This window comes from Hipposideros armiger, unplaced genomic scaffold (assembly GCF_001890085.2).
Source record: "Hipposideros armiger isolate ML-2016 unplaced genomic scaffold, ASM189008v1 scaffold_598, whole genome shotgun sequence".
Lineage (NCBI taxonomy): Eukaryota > Metazoa > Chordata > Mammalia > Chiroptera > Hipposideridae > Hipposideros > Hipposideros armiger.
Window position 1 is genome coordinate 876980 of NW_017731948.1, and position 16980 is coordinate 893959.

The 16980-nt window shown below is 41.9% G+C and overlaps 1 long non-coding RNA gene across 1 annotated transcript in view; it reads left to right on the forward strand.

The window, feature by feature from the left end:
* The first annotated feature begins 1987 nt into the window (after window positions 1–1987).
* The window catches only part of LOC109371889 (uncharacterized), a 152534-nt gene continuing 137541 nt past the window's right edge, over window positions 1988–16980 (forward strand). The window contains exon 1 of the long non-coding RNA XR_002121952.1: window positions 1988–2171. This is a non-coding gene — a long non-coding RNA (uncharacterized LOC109371889). The remainder of the gene's footprint in view (window positions 2172–16980) is intronic.

Sequence of the window (16980 nt, forward strand, 5' to 3'; positions counted from 1 at the left end):
TTCACGTAAAACATGTCAGTTTTTTTTTAAGCAGAGATTTTTAAGCAGAGATTTTAAATGTCTTTGTAGCAAAATAGTGCAGCAAGTGTCGTGCTCTGAACAATGTAATTATGCAACAGTTGGGTGAACAGCGTCCCTCTGGCACATTCATCCATCCCCCAGTTCCCGATCAAACTCGTGTGGGTGCTGGCTGCCTCGGCCTCGTTCCAGCCATCTCTGTGCCCCTTCCCATGACCCCTCACTGAGTACATTTATGTACCCTTTTAGGTGTCTAAATGCAGTGGTGGGGTTTGCGTACCTTGCGGTGAGGGGTACTCAATCAATGTAATTTTAATGCAGGCTAATCATAACGTTTCTGTTGCGGTTACAGAGAGCTGGTGTTGGCTGAGTAATTGTCGGGTCAATGGGCAGCCTTCCTTCCCGACGTACGGCTTAGGTGGTCTTCTCAAAAGTTGCCTGGTGGGTGCGGGGGGTGGGGGTGATGGTGCGTCTGGAAGGAGTAGACACCAGAGGTTCCATGGCGTAGCAGCTCCTCGGTAGATTGGATTATTTTTAATTATAGGGTTGTCGGAAGAGTCATGACACATGTTTGCAACGAAAACCAGAGAAAAAATACGTCATGACTTTTCCAACAACCCAATATTTCTTAATTTTTTCAGTTACAATGGACATTCAATATTATTTTATATGAGCATCAGGTGTACAGCATAGTGGTTAGGGATGTACATAATTTATGCGGTGACTCTCTCGAGTAGTCTAGTACTCAACCGGCATCATACATACTTGCTCCAATATTGTGGACTATATTCCCTATGCCGTATTTTACATTCCCGTGATTATTTTGTAACTACTAATGTGTACTTTTTAATCCCTTCCTCTTTTTCACCCTGACCCCAATACCCCTCTCCCCTCTGGCAACCATCAGTTTGTTCTCTGCATCTATGAGTCTGTTTCTGTTTTGCTTATTCGTTTATTCTGTTCCTTAGATTCCACATATAAGTGAGATCATATGGTGTTTGTCTCTCTCTGTCTGACTTTTTTCACTCAGCACAATACCCTGTAGGTCCTCCATGTTGTCACGAATGCTAAGATTCATTCTTTTTTTATAGATTTTGATATTCAGTCAATAATCTTCTAACCACAGATACTTTTCTTGATAACCACCGGGAGTCAGGCATGACCTAACTCCTAGGAATATGATGGTGATGAGACCCCATTACTTCCCAGCACAAGAATGCAGTCAAGTGGGCTGAACGATTCAGAAAACTTGGCCAAGTGAAACAGTAGCCTGTTCCGTGACCGAGGAAGGACGTGGCAGGAATGTGGGTGAAGGCAGGACATTGGTACATCCATGCGATGATTTTCATGCAAGTATTTCAAGTTTTGATCACTTCCAGTGGGGAAGGTCTGTATCACTATGGGTTTTGGTTGAAAACAACTGAAGCTGATTTTGGAATTTGGTTGAAAGATTTCAGGAAGGTTCATGAAAGCCATGTGGCCTTGGAGGTCAACCCTTGTGGTCAGGTGGGAACCAAGAGCCCTCCAGGTGTCCCTGGAAGTCACCTTGCCCCAGGCTGGTCTGCATCTATCCCATCGTCGTCACTTGCGCACCAGGCAGTGCTCTGCATGGCGGGACTTTTTCAAATGCCCAACTCTCAGGACGAGAGCACAGTGGCCTTACTTGGCTTCCACACAGGGACACAGTTACCTCGATCTACCTTTCTAAGTTCACACACAATGGGAGGGAATTTCCTTTCCCAAAAGGAAATCTAGATGCTGCTATGGACTGAATGTTTGTGTCCCCCCCACACCAAATAAACCCATTTGTAGAAACCCCAACCCCTAGTGTGATGGTATTTGGCGATGGGGCCATAAGGATGTACTAAGGTCATGAGGGTAAAGACCTGCGAAGAAGAGGTATGAGACTGGAGCTCTCTCTCTCTCTCTCTCTCTCTCTCTCTCTCTCTCTCTCTCTCTCTCTCTCTCCCTGTCCTTCTCCCTGTCTGTCCCTTCCTCCCTCTCCCCGCTATGTGAGACCACAGTGGGGAAGAGGCTGTCTACAAACCTGGAGGAAGTCTCACCAGAACCTAGAAAACAACCGTGCTGGCACCCTGATCTCGGATGGCCCAGCCTCCAGAATTAGCAGATCTTACGAAGCTAAGATACAGCAGGTATGCACTGCACGTTGCCTTGGCAATATAAAAGCATTAAGAACTGTCATTTAATCAAACACTTAGACCAACTGGTGTAGATATTCTCCTAGGTTAGTATGTCCCCCGAGTAAGGAGAAGCTTCTTTGGCCCAGAGCAGACTTCCAGAAGTAGATAATTACACTGTGTATATGGTCATACTAGTCTTCTGACATCCATCAAGCAGCCTAAATGGGACTGGTTGGACTATGATTTGTGGCAGCAGATTGGTCCAGTGTCATTTCTTGATGCCAGCTGAAATACAACCAGCTCTTCCTTGTGTTGGCCCAGGGAGCCCTAATAAGATTTCAAAGATAAAATGCAGTTTGCCGCTGGTGTGTGTTAGTTATTTTATGCACGTTGCTGAAAATCTAAGTAAATTTCACCTAATCTATTACATGCAATGAATCAGATTACATGTGACACCTCTTCTGTGTGACAAATGGGTTTGTAAGGTGTTACTCACGTGGCATAATGGTAATGTGTCTGCCCGATGGCTGGAACCCAGGCACTCCATTTTTCTGTAACAGTTCTAATTCATCATTTCAAAGCATGGTAATACATGTAAATACTTCCTTCTCAACAGGAGATAAATAGAGTATCAGCACTAAAATAACAGTGTTTTCCCCCAAAGCTGTGATGGGGGAGCAGTGTCAATCCACCCTTCCAAAGCTGCTCAGATCTCAGGGATATGAAAATGTTCACAGGAGTTGAGGAAATTGGGTGCGTTCACATTTGTAAATTGAGTTATCTCATTGTGAGTGTCCCACTCAAATGAGATGCATTCAGTGACTGTGTCTCGGATGTACACTCCAAAGGGAGCTGGAAATTTCCAATCCCCTCATTTTCCCAATCTTTTCCACCAGAATTGCAGTCACAGTAGGCTTTTTGTCATACGTCACATTCTATTACTGTAGTACAAGTGATGTTTTAGTGCTGACAGTGGAAGTGGCGAAACTATTTTCCACGTCAATATTCTTCTGTTTATCATCACCCCACTCGCCATAGCTGAGTGCTGTATCTCTCCATTTCTAGTCATCCGTTTCAATCAGGTTTCTGTAAATTCTGAGCATTTTCATAGAGAGGAGCGTCCAGCTCCACACAAAAACTTAGAAGATTATAATATTCTCCCAGAGGTCGGCTTTCCCTTTAACTGATAAGATAAGGATATTTCAGGAATAAATTTTAAAATATTTTGTGCGAACAGGCTACCTTTGTTGGGAAAAGCTGAACACTGGGCAACAACACCATTACAGCCATTTGAACGCAAGGGCTTTGTTGAAAATACAAAGGAGTTGTTTGCTAGGTAGAGATGCAGAAGAAGGATTTTATTCTATGTGTTGAAATGTCTCTTGATCACTGTGCGCATCATCTAAGATGAGTGTGGGAAGTGAGGGCAGAGGGGTGATACCTGTTCATTTCTTTGTGGGTCAAGAGTAGACACTTAAAGAGAATGCAAGACTAAGTGGAGAGTACATTCTTTTTCGTGCCCAACATTGTTAGGAATACACGGTGAATTTTCCTGTGCATTTTTGGAGCAGAGTGTGTGACACACACACACACACACACACACACACACACACACACACACACACACACTTGGCCTTTTCAAGAATACTTTCTTCTACCTTTGTCTGTGCTGAGATGCTCCTTGATTGTGGGAACACAGCATCGTAGTTTAGAGCCTCATCCCTCAGAACTGTTGGAAATGGTCTTTTTTGGCAAAATTCGCCCAGCCCAGCCCGTTACTGTTAACAGGCATTGCTAGCCAATGGGACCCCCAGTGTATGCAGTTGGTGACAGGGAGGTTTTCCAACGTGGGCCGGCTTTCTGCCTACACTTATTTTTATGAGAACTTTCCAAAGAATGGATCGTAGGAAGGAGTATAAACATATGGGACTTCTGAGAAAGTACCTCTGCCTCGATGACCTCTCAGCTTCCCTGAAGCAGACTGAATAATTTATATCAAAGGCTGAGAGGATAAGTTAGAAAAGTAAAGCTGTGACTAATAGTTCTTTGGAGGATATGCCATACTATAGAGGCTCTCTGAAACTGGAGAGCAACTGGCCTTTACTATGGACAAGGATGCATTGGGAGTAAGGGAAAGAAATCAGCCTGCGCATATAGCGTATTTGGGAAATGACTGGTCACACCTAAGCACATCAGGAGCAAAGAGTCGTCTGGTGGGACTCAGCATCCATTAGAGCTGAAATAAACACGATACTAAAATATGTACGTGGGGGGCATCTTATAATGAAATAAAAGGAAATTGCCTCATTCTTTTTCACAATAGTCCTCCACTTCAAAATAAGCTGTGTATATATTATAAGAAGAATATAGGAAGTGATCCCCTGGATAATTCCAGTGCCCACCTGGCACCTTACATAATCTTTATAACATTGTTGATTATATTCCCCAAACTGTATTCAAGCTAAAGTAGAATAATATTATATGTCAACTATAATTAAAATTTAAAAAAATACACACACACACATACATACATACATACCTGGGGTGCCAAAAAAATTATACAAGTGGACACTTTGGTCCACGTTGCTCAAGCCATAGTTCGCCGTCATCAGAAGTGTCCGGACACCGATGGGAACCACTCTGAGCACCTCTTGTCATTGCAGAAGTCACACGTGACGTGTATTCATCTTTTGTTATCGATATATATTGAGTATGAATTTTAATACAGTTTTCCTTTCTTAAAATGTGTATCCATTTTATTGGCACCTTCTGTTTATGTAGCATGGGAGGTGGAGTATAGAATAAGGAAGATAGTCAGTGATATTGTAACAGTTGTATAAGATGTCAGAGGGGTAGTAGATTGGGGGGTTATCACTTTGTGAGGGGTGTAAATGTCTAACTATTATGTTGCTTTGTAAACCTGAAACTAAAAAAAAGAATAATAACATAGGATGACTGAAGGATTCACTGCACACCCAAAACTGAAGCAGGCACTGTTGTCCCGTTTTCTCTCAATATTTGTGTACATATTTGTCTACATTCAGTTATTTTAAATACATTCACATTTTTGTGTGTAGCTATTATAGGCAAATATATGAATACCATAAATATATCACTCAATGGTTCATGTTTTTGATAGTTATTTAAATATAGTCCCAGTGGATCTTTGACTGGCTTTTTATGTTCAGTTCGGCGTTATGGCTGGTAAATTTATTCAGGTGGAATAAATATACCAGCTACACTATATTAGTTATTGCTACTCCATTGTATGAGTCCATTCTATTCTTAGGCTGTCTAAGTTTTGACGTTGCTTCTCCCTGTTATCACAAGTGGGCCCCATTATTGATTTCTTCTTTGCTATCTTGACATGTGCTCTATGGGAAGATAGTTTTTCCAGGTTAAACTTCCCGTAATGCATAGATTATTTATTTGAAATGTTGGGTTCCACTGTGTACGTCTTCCTCTAAACCTAATACTGCCTGGCATGAAGTATGAGTGAAGTAAAAACTGTCTATATGTTGGTAATGCAGTGTCTGTTATAGTTTTCAAAATTGCATCCAACGCTTGTATTTCCAAATGGACCCGTTTGAGCTGACATGGGCAATTTTCATTCAAGGGTAAATTCATGATATTAATGCAGTGTCAACAGTAATATTTTGCTCCTTCTATTATTCTACAGAATTTAATTGAAAAGCATGAATTACTTGAGTGATTTCAGCATTAGAGTAAAAATTATTCCCAATTGGATCCATCTTCTACTACTCATATACATCAGTGGACAATTATGGTTTTATTCCCAGCATTCTCCAAGTTAATCATTACTCACTCTATTCTCGGGTTTAAAAGGAAATAATAATCAATAGTGCAATGGAACTGACAAAACGAATCTAATAAATGTAGGGACTTCTCAATAGAATGTGCCAAATGGGGGGGGAAAAGCAATACAGCGCATATTTCTAATGTGGCTATTGTTCGTGGAATCATGGCTTTGAATCCCAGATTGTGATCGAATTAGAAATTGAGCTTTAATATACCAGTAAAAGGGTGATTTGCATTACAGGCTTTAATTCCTACATACATTCTGCTTTTCTTCAAAATACAGCTCAGGGTCCAGTGTTGCCTTTGGATTTTTAGAGCTGCTGACGTTATCCCTAAAGCACAGTTATGATAGAAAACTATAAGGCAATAACATATTTCATCAAGGAATGTGAAAGGGGCTTAATGAGCCAGGTAAGAGGAATGAGGGGGTTGACGATCTGAGGGTTCAAGATTGTGAAATTGCTCTGTCGCAGGAGAAAAACTTAAAGATTCTTCTCAGAAAAAATTCTTAATAGAACCAAGCTGACAAATACGTTCATACATCATGGAACCGGCGCGGATAGATTTAAGGCTTTTCATTTTTTCCCTTATAAATCTGTAATTAATCACCAAGGTTCAGAATAATTGAGTCGGTACACCTGAGTGCTTCAGAAGCTCTATCACTTAGAAGCACATTTGGGCGTTTGCTTCCCTACTGTCTCTTTCTAATAGAAAGTTCACAAATGATCCCAACTTCTCTGGGATCGAAACTCCCATTATCGCAGTCATCTGCCATCTTGTGCTGCAGGCTCAGTGTCTACACGTTGACCTAGAGGAACAAGGAGTGTGTTTTTGGATTGTGCTAAATGTTTAATTACCTTTCCCCAAACAGTTGTTGCTTTAGGAGAGAGGGCTAGCCTTGGGCGTCACTGACGCAATCAATACATTAATCCATTTCAATGTGCATAGGAACGTTTGTTTTTCCCAACTCTTGGAGTTCGTAACCAAATGAGTGCAAATCGAGGTGGTGCTTTAAAAAAAAAATCGGAATCATAAGGAAAAAGCAGAAACATGGTCCTGCTCTGATAAGACTGAACACAGAGATTGAATATTGCACACACCAAAGAGGTTCATCCATGGACATTCTAATTGGTCTGTCAGTCCTCAGACCCGGCTGGAGTTAACGTCATTAACTGTGATCGCAAAGAATATTCACGCAAACTACAAAACCCAGATGGTGATGACAGGACATTTTAGTATCTACTGCGTTCTTGTGGAGCCAGGGTCTTATTTCTTTCATACAAAAAATATTGTTAGGCAGACAGAGGAAATATTGTCATTATCATCATTTTGTAGCAGGAGGAACCAAAAATCACGCAAGCTGGTAATGTGCACCACGTTTCCATATTTCTATGGTTACTCCATGCCGGGGCCATGATCAGAACCCAGGACTTCGAAATCGGACAAGCACAGCCTCCTCCATCCCAGCTTTCTCTCCATTGTATACAGCAGGGAAGTTTGCTAAAAATTAACACTAGGTCATTGGCACCTTAAATTAATGGATTCAGTATGGAATCTGCAGAGCTTGCCAATATGGAGAGCAGAATGACTATATTGGAACTGGAGTCTGAATGGAAATGAAGCAAAACCAATAGCGGCAACCAAGAAAAGAAAATCAGGATATAAACCAAAAGCATCAACAATTTAAGGTGAAGATAATGAAATAATGTTTACAAGGGGTTTCTAATGAAAATGTCCAAAGGGATCTCTTTACAAAGATATCTTCTCGTTGAGTAGTCATTCGTTTTGAGTCAAAATTATTCAACTCACTTTGCAAAACAAAGCACAATATAGTGGTCATGAAGTCAGTCAAAATAATTGCCTTTAAATCAGCTTCCGAGCTAAAAGAAACATCCATTATGAACCAAGTCTAGATTTTTTGGCGTTGTTTTAAGGGAAGACTACTTGGTAGCACTTTAAGAATATTGACTTCAGTGTCAATGAAAGGGCATTAGTATTATATTAATGTTTGCAGACGCTTGTCAGGAAGACACCTTATTTTTTGGCCACTCGGAAGGGGAATGAATGAGCCAAGTTACTAGGGTTCCCAGCTGCCTCAGATTCAATGCCATTCAAGAGGTTTTCTTTCTTCGAAGGTGACCATATATCATGGAGAAGAAATAAAAACAAAGCCAAAAACTTGTAAACCGTCCACAAGATTTTCTGTAGGGAAATCTGCAAATGTCACTATTCTGAGGAAAGAGACAGATTTATCTGAAGGAAGGTTCGCCCACGGTGGTGGAATTGGTGAAGATGACAGTGATTTATAGATTGAGTCTTTCGATGGAAGGGAGACATGCCGACATCTGTTTCTCAGCACACAGATAGCTCTGGGAAGGAAGGCTTCCCCTGGGAACAGGGTTTCGGCCATGGTCGTGAGTATCCTGTGCAGCTCATCAGCAAAGGCAACCTTGCAAGCCTGAATGCCAAAGGTTATTTGAACGTGGAGATGGACATAAAAGCACAGTAGAGGATTCCTTCCATGAGACAAAATGCCAACATTGTAAAAGCAACACTCAAGCCTGCTGGGTGATAGCCAAAAATTCATGAGCTAAAGAACTGTGGGATGGCCCCATACACAATTCTGCAAGCCTACAGGCGATTTCTGCCCCACTCTTATCATGACCCAAGAACTTCAAGGGGGGAGGAAATCAAACATATCTAGGAAAGAGCCTAGCTTCCTGAGGACTTAAATTTTAAACCTAATTCTGTGGTTCTCCAATTCTATTCCTGGGACCAGCAGCATCCAGAAACTTGTTAGAAATGCATGTTTGGGGTCCTGCCTTGGACTCTCTGGATCAGGCCTTTGCAAGCGGGACCCTGCATGTGATTGTCATGCATGCTAGAGGTGGAGGACTCTGCTGTAGTTGAGTTTTGCACCCAACCCTGCCACACCGGGGGCTTGTGGTTGCCCCAAAGCATAAGCACTACAACCTGACTGCAAAGAGCTTCCTTGTTGCATATCTGGACTCCAACGCTGTGCTAGGATGCAATGAGTATTTTTGTTAACACTTGGCCCCTCCTGTAGGTTTCTGTTGATGGTCTGGGTTCATCAGCACCACTCTGTAGGCACAGCTGCTGACACTTTAATTGTCACTAGAATTATATGCATAATGGAGTTGGGGCTGTGATAAGATCATTTCTCTAATGACACCCTGGAAATGAAATTGCTAAGAAAATTGCCTAAGATTCAAAACGTAAGATAAGTAATAAATAACACCTGTATGAGTTAAAGTTTTCCATCTTATTTTTCCTATTAAACTTTTTTCTTTTAATAAAAAGTACTAAGACCGATGACGGATGGTGTTCAATTATTAGTTAAATTTCAGGTGCAAGAAATAGCACCCATGCAGAAGAAGAAAACATCCTCCTCATGAAATTCATTATCTTCTATGAAATCATGCCTTGTTAAGATACCGAAGCAATATACTAGATATTAAATCACAAAAGGAAATGCAAACAAAGTTTATTACCACAAATTATTTATCTAGAACAAACCCTTTTTTTTCTAGAAAAAAAATATGTTAGTAATATTAGCTCAAGAGTGAGAAAAATTAATTAATCGATTTCACAATTATGAGGCAATGAAGAAATATATTTCTCAAATTGCATGAAACCTGATTTATTTGAAGGGCAAATTCTATGAAATTTTCATGTAACATATTCCTCCCATGTTCTGGAATCTCTGAGTGTTACAGAATTATTTTCCTCCACCACCCCATCAGGCTACCATAACACGATTTATTTTTTTAATGCAAGGAAGAATAAAATATAGAATAGTTAAACTGTGATTCCATCAAGCATCCATGGGCAACAATAAAAAAAAAAAACATTAACAATTTTAATGTACTGGTCGGAAAATACACAAAACTTCCCAATGGAGTTTATTCCAGCAATGTGAGCATGTTCAATATTAGGTGATCTATTAAAACATTATCAGTAAATCGGAAGAGCAACAGAGCGCTTTCACAGCCATGCATATGGGAGAAAACGTATTCCACACGAAACCACATCAAATAGGGGGAAACATTATTTTGTACAAGAAACTTCCAGAAAACATCCTCTCATGAGATAATACATTGCCACTGGAAGATTTGAACTTCCACATGGAGGTGGAAATATCAATTTCTCCTCCCCCCTCTCCAGGTGCTTTCCCAGAAGTGCCCTGAATTCTCCTGCAGCAGTGGGACCCAGCCCTAAACAGTGATTATGTGTAGGGTGGGAGGAGGGACATGTGGGAAAGAACAGACACGTCGAGGGAGAGGAGGAGGAGGAGATATACCTGGAATTGTTGCGAGAGATCCTTAGTGTTCGAACTATTGGGTTGTCGGAAAAGCCACAACGTGCTTTTTTCTATGTTTCTCATTGCAAACATGCGTCATGACTTTTCCAACAACGCAGTAGAAAGTGGGCGGTCCTTGCATCTTCCCCTCACCCCTGAATGGAAGGAAGCCATGCATGCGCTCTGTGCACTGAAACACCACGGGAATGCCCACCAGGCCGACACCAACCCCCAACTGCTCTGTCCCGCCTCCCTGGGGGAAGCCCTGGAATTCCCAATGGAATTCAGACGTCTACTGGACAACACGGACTTTCACTTGTCCTGACTGAGCCATTCCAGCCCCTATTGATAGAGCAAGACCCTCATTGGTAGAGATGCTCTGACCAGCAGGAGGCACCAAGCCTTCCAGAAGCATCCACATGAAGGAAAGTCATGGTGAGCAACCCAGAGAGAAACGCTGCTGGGTGGGACTTAATCCTGAGCATCGCCTAGTGAAGTCGACAGACTCTGCCTGAGAGCTGGAGAAGATGCAAGGAGCTTGTTCAAAGTTTGGGGAGAGGAGCGCAGAGAGTGGGAACGCTGACCTTACTTTGAAAGACAGGTGGGAGCTGGCTGGACAGGGAAAGGCGCTGGGGCGCTGCTTATGCTCAAGCAATGGTCCCAGAGCAGCATCACCTGGTACTTCCTAGAGAGCCAGTGTCTCAGACCTTCTCAGTCAGAAACTGCTCGGACAGGGGCCATAGAGCTGTGTTGAAAGAAGTCTTCCGGGTGGTTCTGACTGCCAAGTGTGAGAGCCACTGGGTGATTGGACCATCAGCAGTGGAAGCACATAGGCATGGGCCAGTGAGCCCAGATGATGGAATTCCACCCTGCGCCCTGCACGGTATGCTTGTAAAATAATCCCTTTCTTATCGCTGCGCTGTGCATCCAGCCTATGATTTAAAACCAAAACAAAACAGAGTCCTTTAGAACGCAAGTCTCTTGGGAGGCGAGACACCTAATCTGAATGCAAGAATTCTTGGCGTTGCTTTATCTTGTAAAGAGAAGCGACATTGTCATTAGCTCCTATGCAGGACTCAGTGGAACGCATGTTGTGACACTGGAGTTTTACTGTCAGAGCAAGACGCCACTGTGTTCTCCTTGCCCGAGAGAAAAGGCCGGAGCATGGTTTCCGTGAATATTATCTGTCATTATCTTAGTGTCACAATATTTTAGAAATATACCCCCAAGGGAAGATACAAGAGATTTTTATTATTTTTTTTAAGATTTTAATTGGGGAATTGGGGGGATGGGAACAGTGCTGGGGAGTTGGGGGAAGGGGAACAGACAAGTTACTGTCGTTTTGTTCTTCAGTTAGTTGTGGAGGACGTTGCTTCACTGGCCCAAGTTGGCACCATCATTGCGCTCTTCCTGGGTAAGGCAGATCAGTCGCCGGCTTCTGGATAGCCGCTCGCTGCGTCTGCTGCCCGCTCACGCTGGCTGCTGGCTACACACGGTAGCCCATGGCAACCCACTGCCACAGGGGCTGCAGCCTACGCCATCGCCCGTGACTCACGGCAGCCCAGCTCCAGGTTGAGCTGTTGTTCAGCATCTTAGCTGTGGAGGGCAGTGTCACTGGCCCTCATATGTGGGATCCAAACCGGGGCCCTCTGGCGTCCCAAGCCAGCTCTTAACCACCGCGCCACTCGGCCAGCCCGAGAGATTTTGATATTTGCTACTGACTCTGCATAACATAATGTATAGCGTGCAAAAAATATTATTCTTAGAGGAATCTTCCATACAATTAAGGGTCAAACACATTTGAACTTCCACGCTCTTAAGCCCAAGTAGGCTGAGAAGGTGAATGATGGATCTTACTGACCTGAAATACACTTCAAAATGACCTCTGCCCCAGCTTCCTGGCCCCAGGGAATAAACGCTTGACATAACACTTTAAATAAATCTGGACCACTTGTCCAGTAGGAAAAACCTCTCTTCATAAAAGGAAGAACCAAGAAAGGACGTTACATCCCGATGTATGAGCTTGAGAGGAATGACGCATGATTACCTTGCGTTAAATTCCTGTCAAAAACACAGGTTTCTGCTGATCCACATGGAAAGGACCAATGGCCTTAAAATAAGCGCCACTGCATCGGAGAAATGAAGAGCTGTGCGTCTCTGCCCATTGGACCTGCGTGTGTCCTCACCGACAGAAAACGTAGGATGTGATGACATCCCAGTAGATGCATCAGTCAGTTAAACGTTTGCTTTAGAATACCCAATTCTAAAGTTACATTTCTTTTACCATTGGTCCTAGATACTAACACAGGTTCTTACTTCAGTCATAAGGAAGATGAGAGCTCCGTCCTGAGACGTCAGAAGGACCAGCAGAAATGAAATCAAATCTGCAATAACACGCTTACATTTTTTGTGCTTTTCTGTAAAACGCGTGCACCGTCATTTCCAAGATGCGTTGAAACATGACTTGCTCTCCAACGAAGAAATATGATCACATGCGGCCTGTGTCTAGGTAACATAAACTGTACTGTATGAAATAGAGATTTTTTTTCCCCCGTATGAGCTTAACTTACTCTCTGATGATGCAAATTTCAGGAGGAAAATCCCCTTCCCCATAAAGTTTTCATGCGGAGCAAATTAGCGGAAACTGCAGCCTGTGATAGGGTTTACATCAGGCGGTTGCATCTAGACACAAGCCTGGGTTGGAGCCATAGCATCTCTGTTGTGAAACAGCAAATGTAGTATTTGCTGAGACATTCTCAGTTGGCTCTGGAAAGAGGCAGTGGGCTGATTCTTTTTCTGTCCTTTTCAGAAACGGGTGGCAGAGAAGACGCCCTTGATTTCAACAGTTTCTGTTGTAAAATACAGTTGGGGGTCAGCGGGCATTGGCGAGTTTCCAGTTACTCTACATTTCCTCCACGTTGTATATCGCCCATCTTGCCACATTTTAGTTATGTAGACGTTCTCATATGCAGTGGCTTTAATTTTAATCTCCCTGAGATGAACCAAGTTGAGCACTGTTGTTTAACATGTATATTTGAGAAAAACACAACATGAAGGAAAGCAGAGATGTATCAATAATCTGACTGTATTACATATGAATAGATGTAATGTAGATGATAATGTATAGAAAACATAAATCAACGTATGTGTAATATATACTCAGATATTGAAAATATAAAATCTTCCTCTCTCTCTACCCATTTAGATATTCTTTGTTTTCTTTTGGGCGTATCTGTCTTGAAGTTTTCATCTATAAACTTTCCAAGGCATCAAATGTACCCCTTCTGTTTTCTTCTGGCCTTATTCCATGCATTGTGTTTGTCCTAAGCATTTATAAACAAAACAGCTTTGCACGTCAGACTGATAAAACAGGTTCAGCCAAGAAAGAGATTTCCTTGTGGAGTTTTCTCCTTGCCCACACACCGCAGGGACCTGTGTAAACCCTGTGCCTTTCTTTCAATTGGGAAAGGCTCTTATGTGAACGCTACGGCATGGGTACAGCGACGTTTTGGAGATAAAATGCCCACTTTAGCTCAGTCATCTATTACCGAGTCCCGTGCGCCACTCTGGACGCGTTATTCAATCTCCCCACATTTTATTTTCCTTATCCATGAAATGACCCGGCTGTTTGCTGAAGCATTGAATGCAGCTCAGTCCGTCTTTCTCATGATGTGTATATTTATTTTCTTAGAATAAAATGTCACAAGGAGGGGCTATCCTATGACATCTTATCACCAGATATCTAGACTCCTCTGTGCTTGTCTTTCATTAAACCCTGGGTTAACAGAGGAAAGTATGAAATTGGAAAGCCCCATCGATGCATTGTAAGTAGTTACTTATATCCCACACTTTTCATAAATTCTGAGGACAGAAGTGCCCTACACAGCAGTTCTGTCATTTCACTATACCACTGATGTCAAAGGAGCTTAACTCTTGTTGGATGTGTTACTTGGTCCAATTACAACCAGGATACATTTCAGGAGGGAAAGCGTTCACTAGCACCGATCCAGCTTTCAAAAACAGGCTGGATTAAGACAGTTTCATGTTTTAGGAAAACTTGAGTAATGCCAGTCGCATTTGACGGCATGCTCTTGATTTGTAGATTTGGGGTTTCTGGATGGCCAGGAGGAATCCGCGTGTCCAGGGAGGGAACCAGAAAGCAGGAAAAGCTCTGTAGCTGGAAGGAAAGGGACGTTCCCACCATCATGCCTGTGTTCCTGGAACGCCAGCTCCCATGGTGCCCTCGTTCAATCTGCTGGTAAATAAGAATGATCACAGAACACAGAAACCATGGAGGGAGTCATAAAAGAAAAGAAAAGAAAAGAAAAAGGATACCTAGTCTCAAAAATATTTTTCAAATAACAGAGAACAGAAAGCATCTCGAAATGTTAGTACAAAGCATAGACTCATTCTTTTTCCATTTTCCCCTTGATCTGCTATTTTCCGATGAATTTTTGATGCCAGAATCCAGTTTACTCTTACAAAAGTGAACTTTCTGTAGGTAAAAATGTACCGCGATTCCTTTTCAAAAGTTAGCTTTAAGGCTCAGGCCAGAGTTATATAAAGCAAACAGTTGCCTGGTAAACTTGAATAATGCATAATAGAGGCCTTTTAAGGGACTTAGCCCAACTTTCATTTATGTGTTGTTGTTTTTTTTCCCATGGATGTATAGAGCATTTTAATTTTTAATGTAAGACTTTCTATAGTCTTTCAAGGGCTAAATTATTCCTTCGCAGTCAGATCTATTCAATATTGAACAAAGGATACGTGTTATGACTCTACATTTTCTATGTACGTTACCTGTTATTTCTGATTGATTCACAGTGAACTTGGTTGCTGGTGTTATTGAACAGGAATCAGTTACCAATAGTGGACGTGGGATGGGAAGAAAGACGCATCTGCCAGTTTAGGATCATCATCTGTTTGGTTTTTGCGTTTTAGCATGAGGTCATTTAAAACACTAGGAGTTACCTGATGTTGATGAAAGCAGCCCTCTAGACTTTTTTTTGTTGCACAAACTGACGCCAACCAGGATTTGACTCCCCACGCACTTGCCCTGTGTTATCAAATCTTTTTTAACCTCACTCATTAAATTTTGGATCAAAGAAGGCCCAGTGGAGACCTCCATCATGTAATAGATAAAGGATAACATGCACTTGCGTGAGAAAGTATGGGCTTTGCACAATGGCTTGCACAGTCAGCTGAACATACGCAGTGTCATGGAATCACAATAGGAAGACCGGCTCTGATAGAAGAGGACATGCCACTTGCCGGATATGTGAATTTAGTTCAACCCTTCCACTTCTCCAGACATCCGCTCTCTCATTGCAGCAGGGCGATAAGCCCTTCGGGAGATGGTGAAGTTAAATAAAGCTATGGTGTGTGAACTGTGACATGGCCTACAAACCTCATTGGTCGCACAATTTATTTGAGCTTCTTGCTCTGATAGCACGTTCTGCATACCCACATTTTGCAATTCATTCCATGGAGCTAGAGTATTTTAATTAATTGCCCCAGGTTTAGCACTTAGACGCTTGGAGAAAATGCTTATCTCATTGCTTTACTCCTGGCGTTAGATAATGTTCCTTGCCCTCCATAAATGACTGCTGAGTGAACAATTGAAGGATTGAATGACAAATTGTTGCATGATCAAATGGGCAAAACGATGAATAACCCCTGTTTGAATCTATCAGTGTAGAACTGAAAGTGTAGAGTTTGGGGAGAGAATAGACATTTATGCTTTACTGCATTTATTCTCAATTGCTTGTTATCCTGACCACTAAACTAAGGCCATGCTAGAAGTATAATTGAAATTTTACTCTGTGCTTGTCCAATTATTCCGTGTGAGTGCTGAGGAAGACCAATCTGCGGGTATAAATTGCAGTGCTACCTCTACATTTTCTTCCGACTCACATTTGCACACATTATTATTTTGCATTGATTTGTATGGCTCTCTCTTTAATGACTGGTCTCTCTCCACTGGGTTTTCAGTTCAGTGGGAGTGTCAGTCCTGCTCCATCCCCAGGACTGACTACAGCATGTGGAACTTGGGAGCACTCGTGATTAATTTGTATTTCATATGAGAAAAGTCCATAAAGCTTTATTTTTTCTTTTTCATTCTCAAAGTTAATCATTCTGAAAGCTCAAATTCTGAATTTCATATGTTCTTTGTTAAAAAGTGAAAATGTGGCATTATATGGTTATTCTACTCCTGGTTATTCTACTTCAGAGTGATTATAACGATTATGCTTTTCCAATTAATTATATTTTATTCATTCTTTGGATTTCTTCAACACTTCTCTTCTGCTTTGTTGAAACCAGGTCATTGTTGGGCCTCATTATTATTCTTGGCGTTTCTTGAAGCAGGAGCTCGGTGGTATAAATTTAATATTTCAGAGTCTGCTCCACCTGAAATATTAAAGCAAAATATGATCAAACATTGGGGGTGTGGCAGAAATGTGCAAATACAATTCCTACTGTCATCCCTCCGGTGATTCAGTTTTTTCGTGTTTAGATGAATCACAGATTAGGCCTTGGGCCCCTAACAAACATAAGCGAAATTTCCAAAGTTCTCAAATATACTTGGTCAAAATGTGTTGGGGTTTACCCACCCTTTTCATTCAGATGAAGTGTAATTAATTTTATTTATTTAAAAGCCCTAACTAGGGCCGGCCGAGTGGC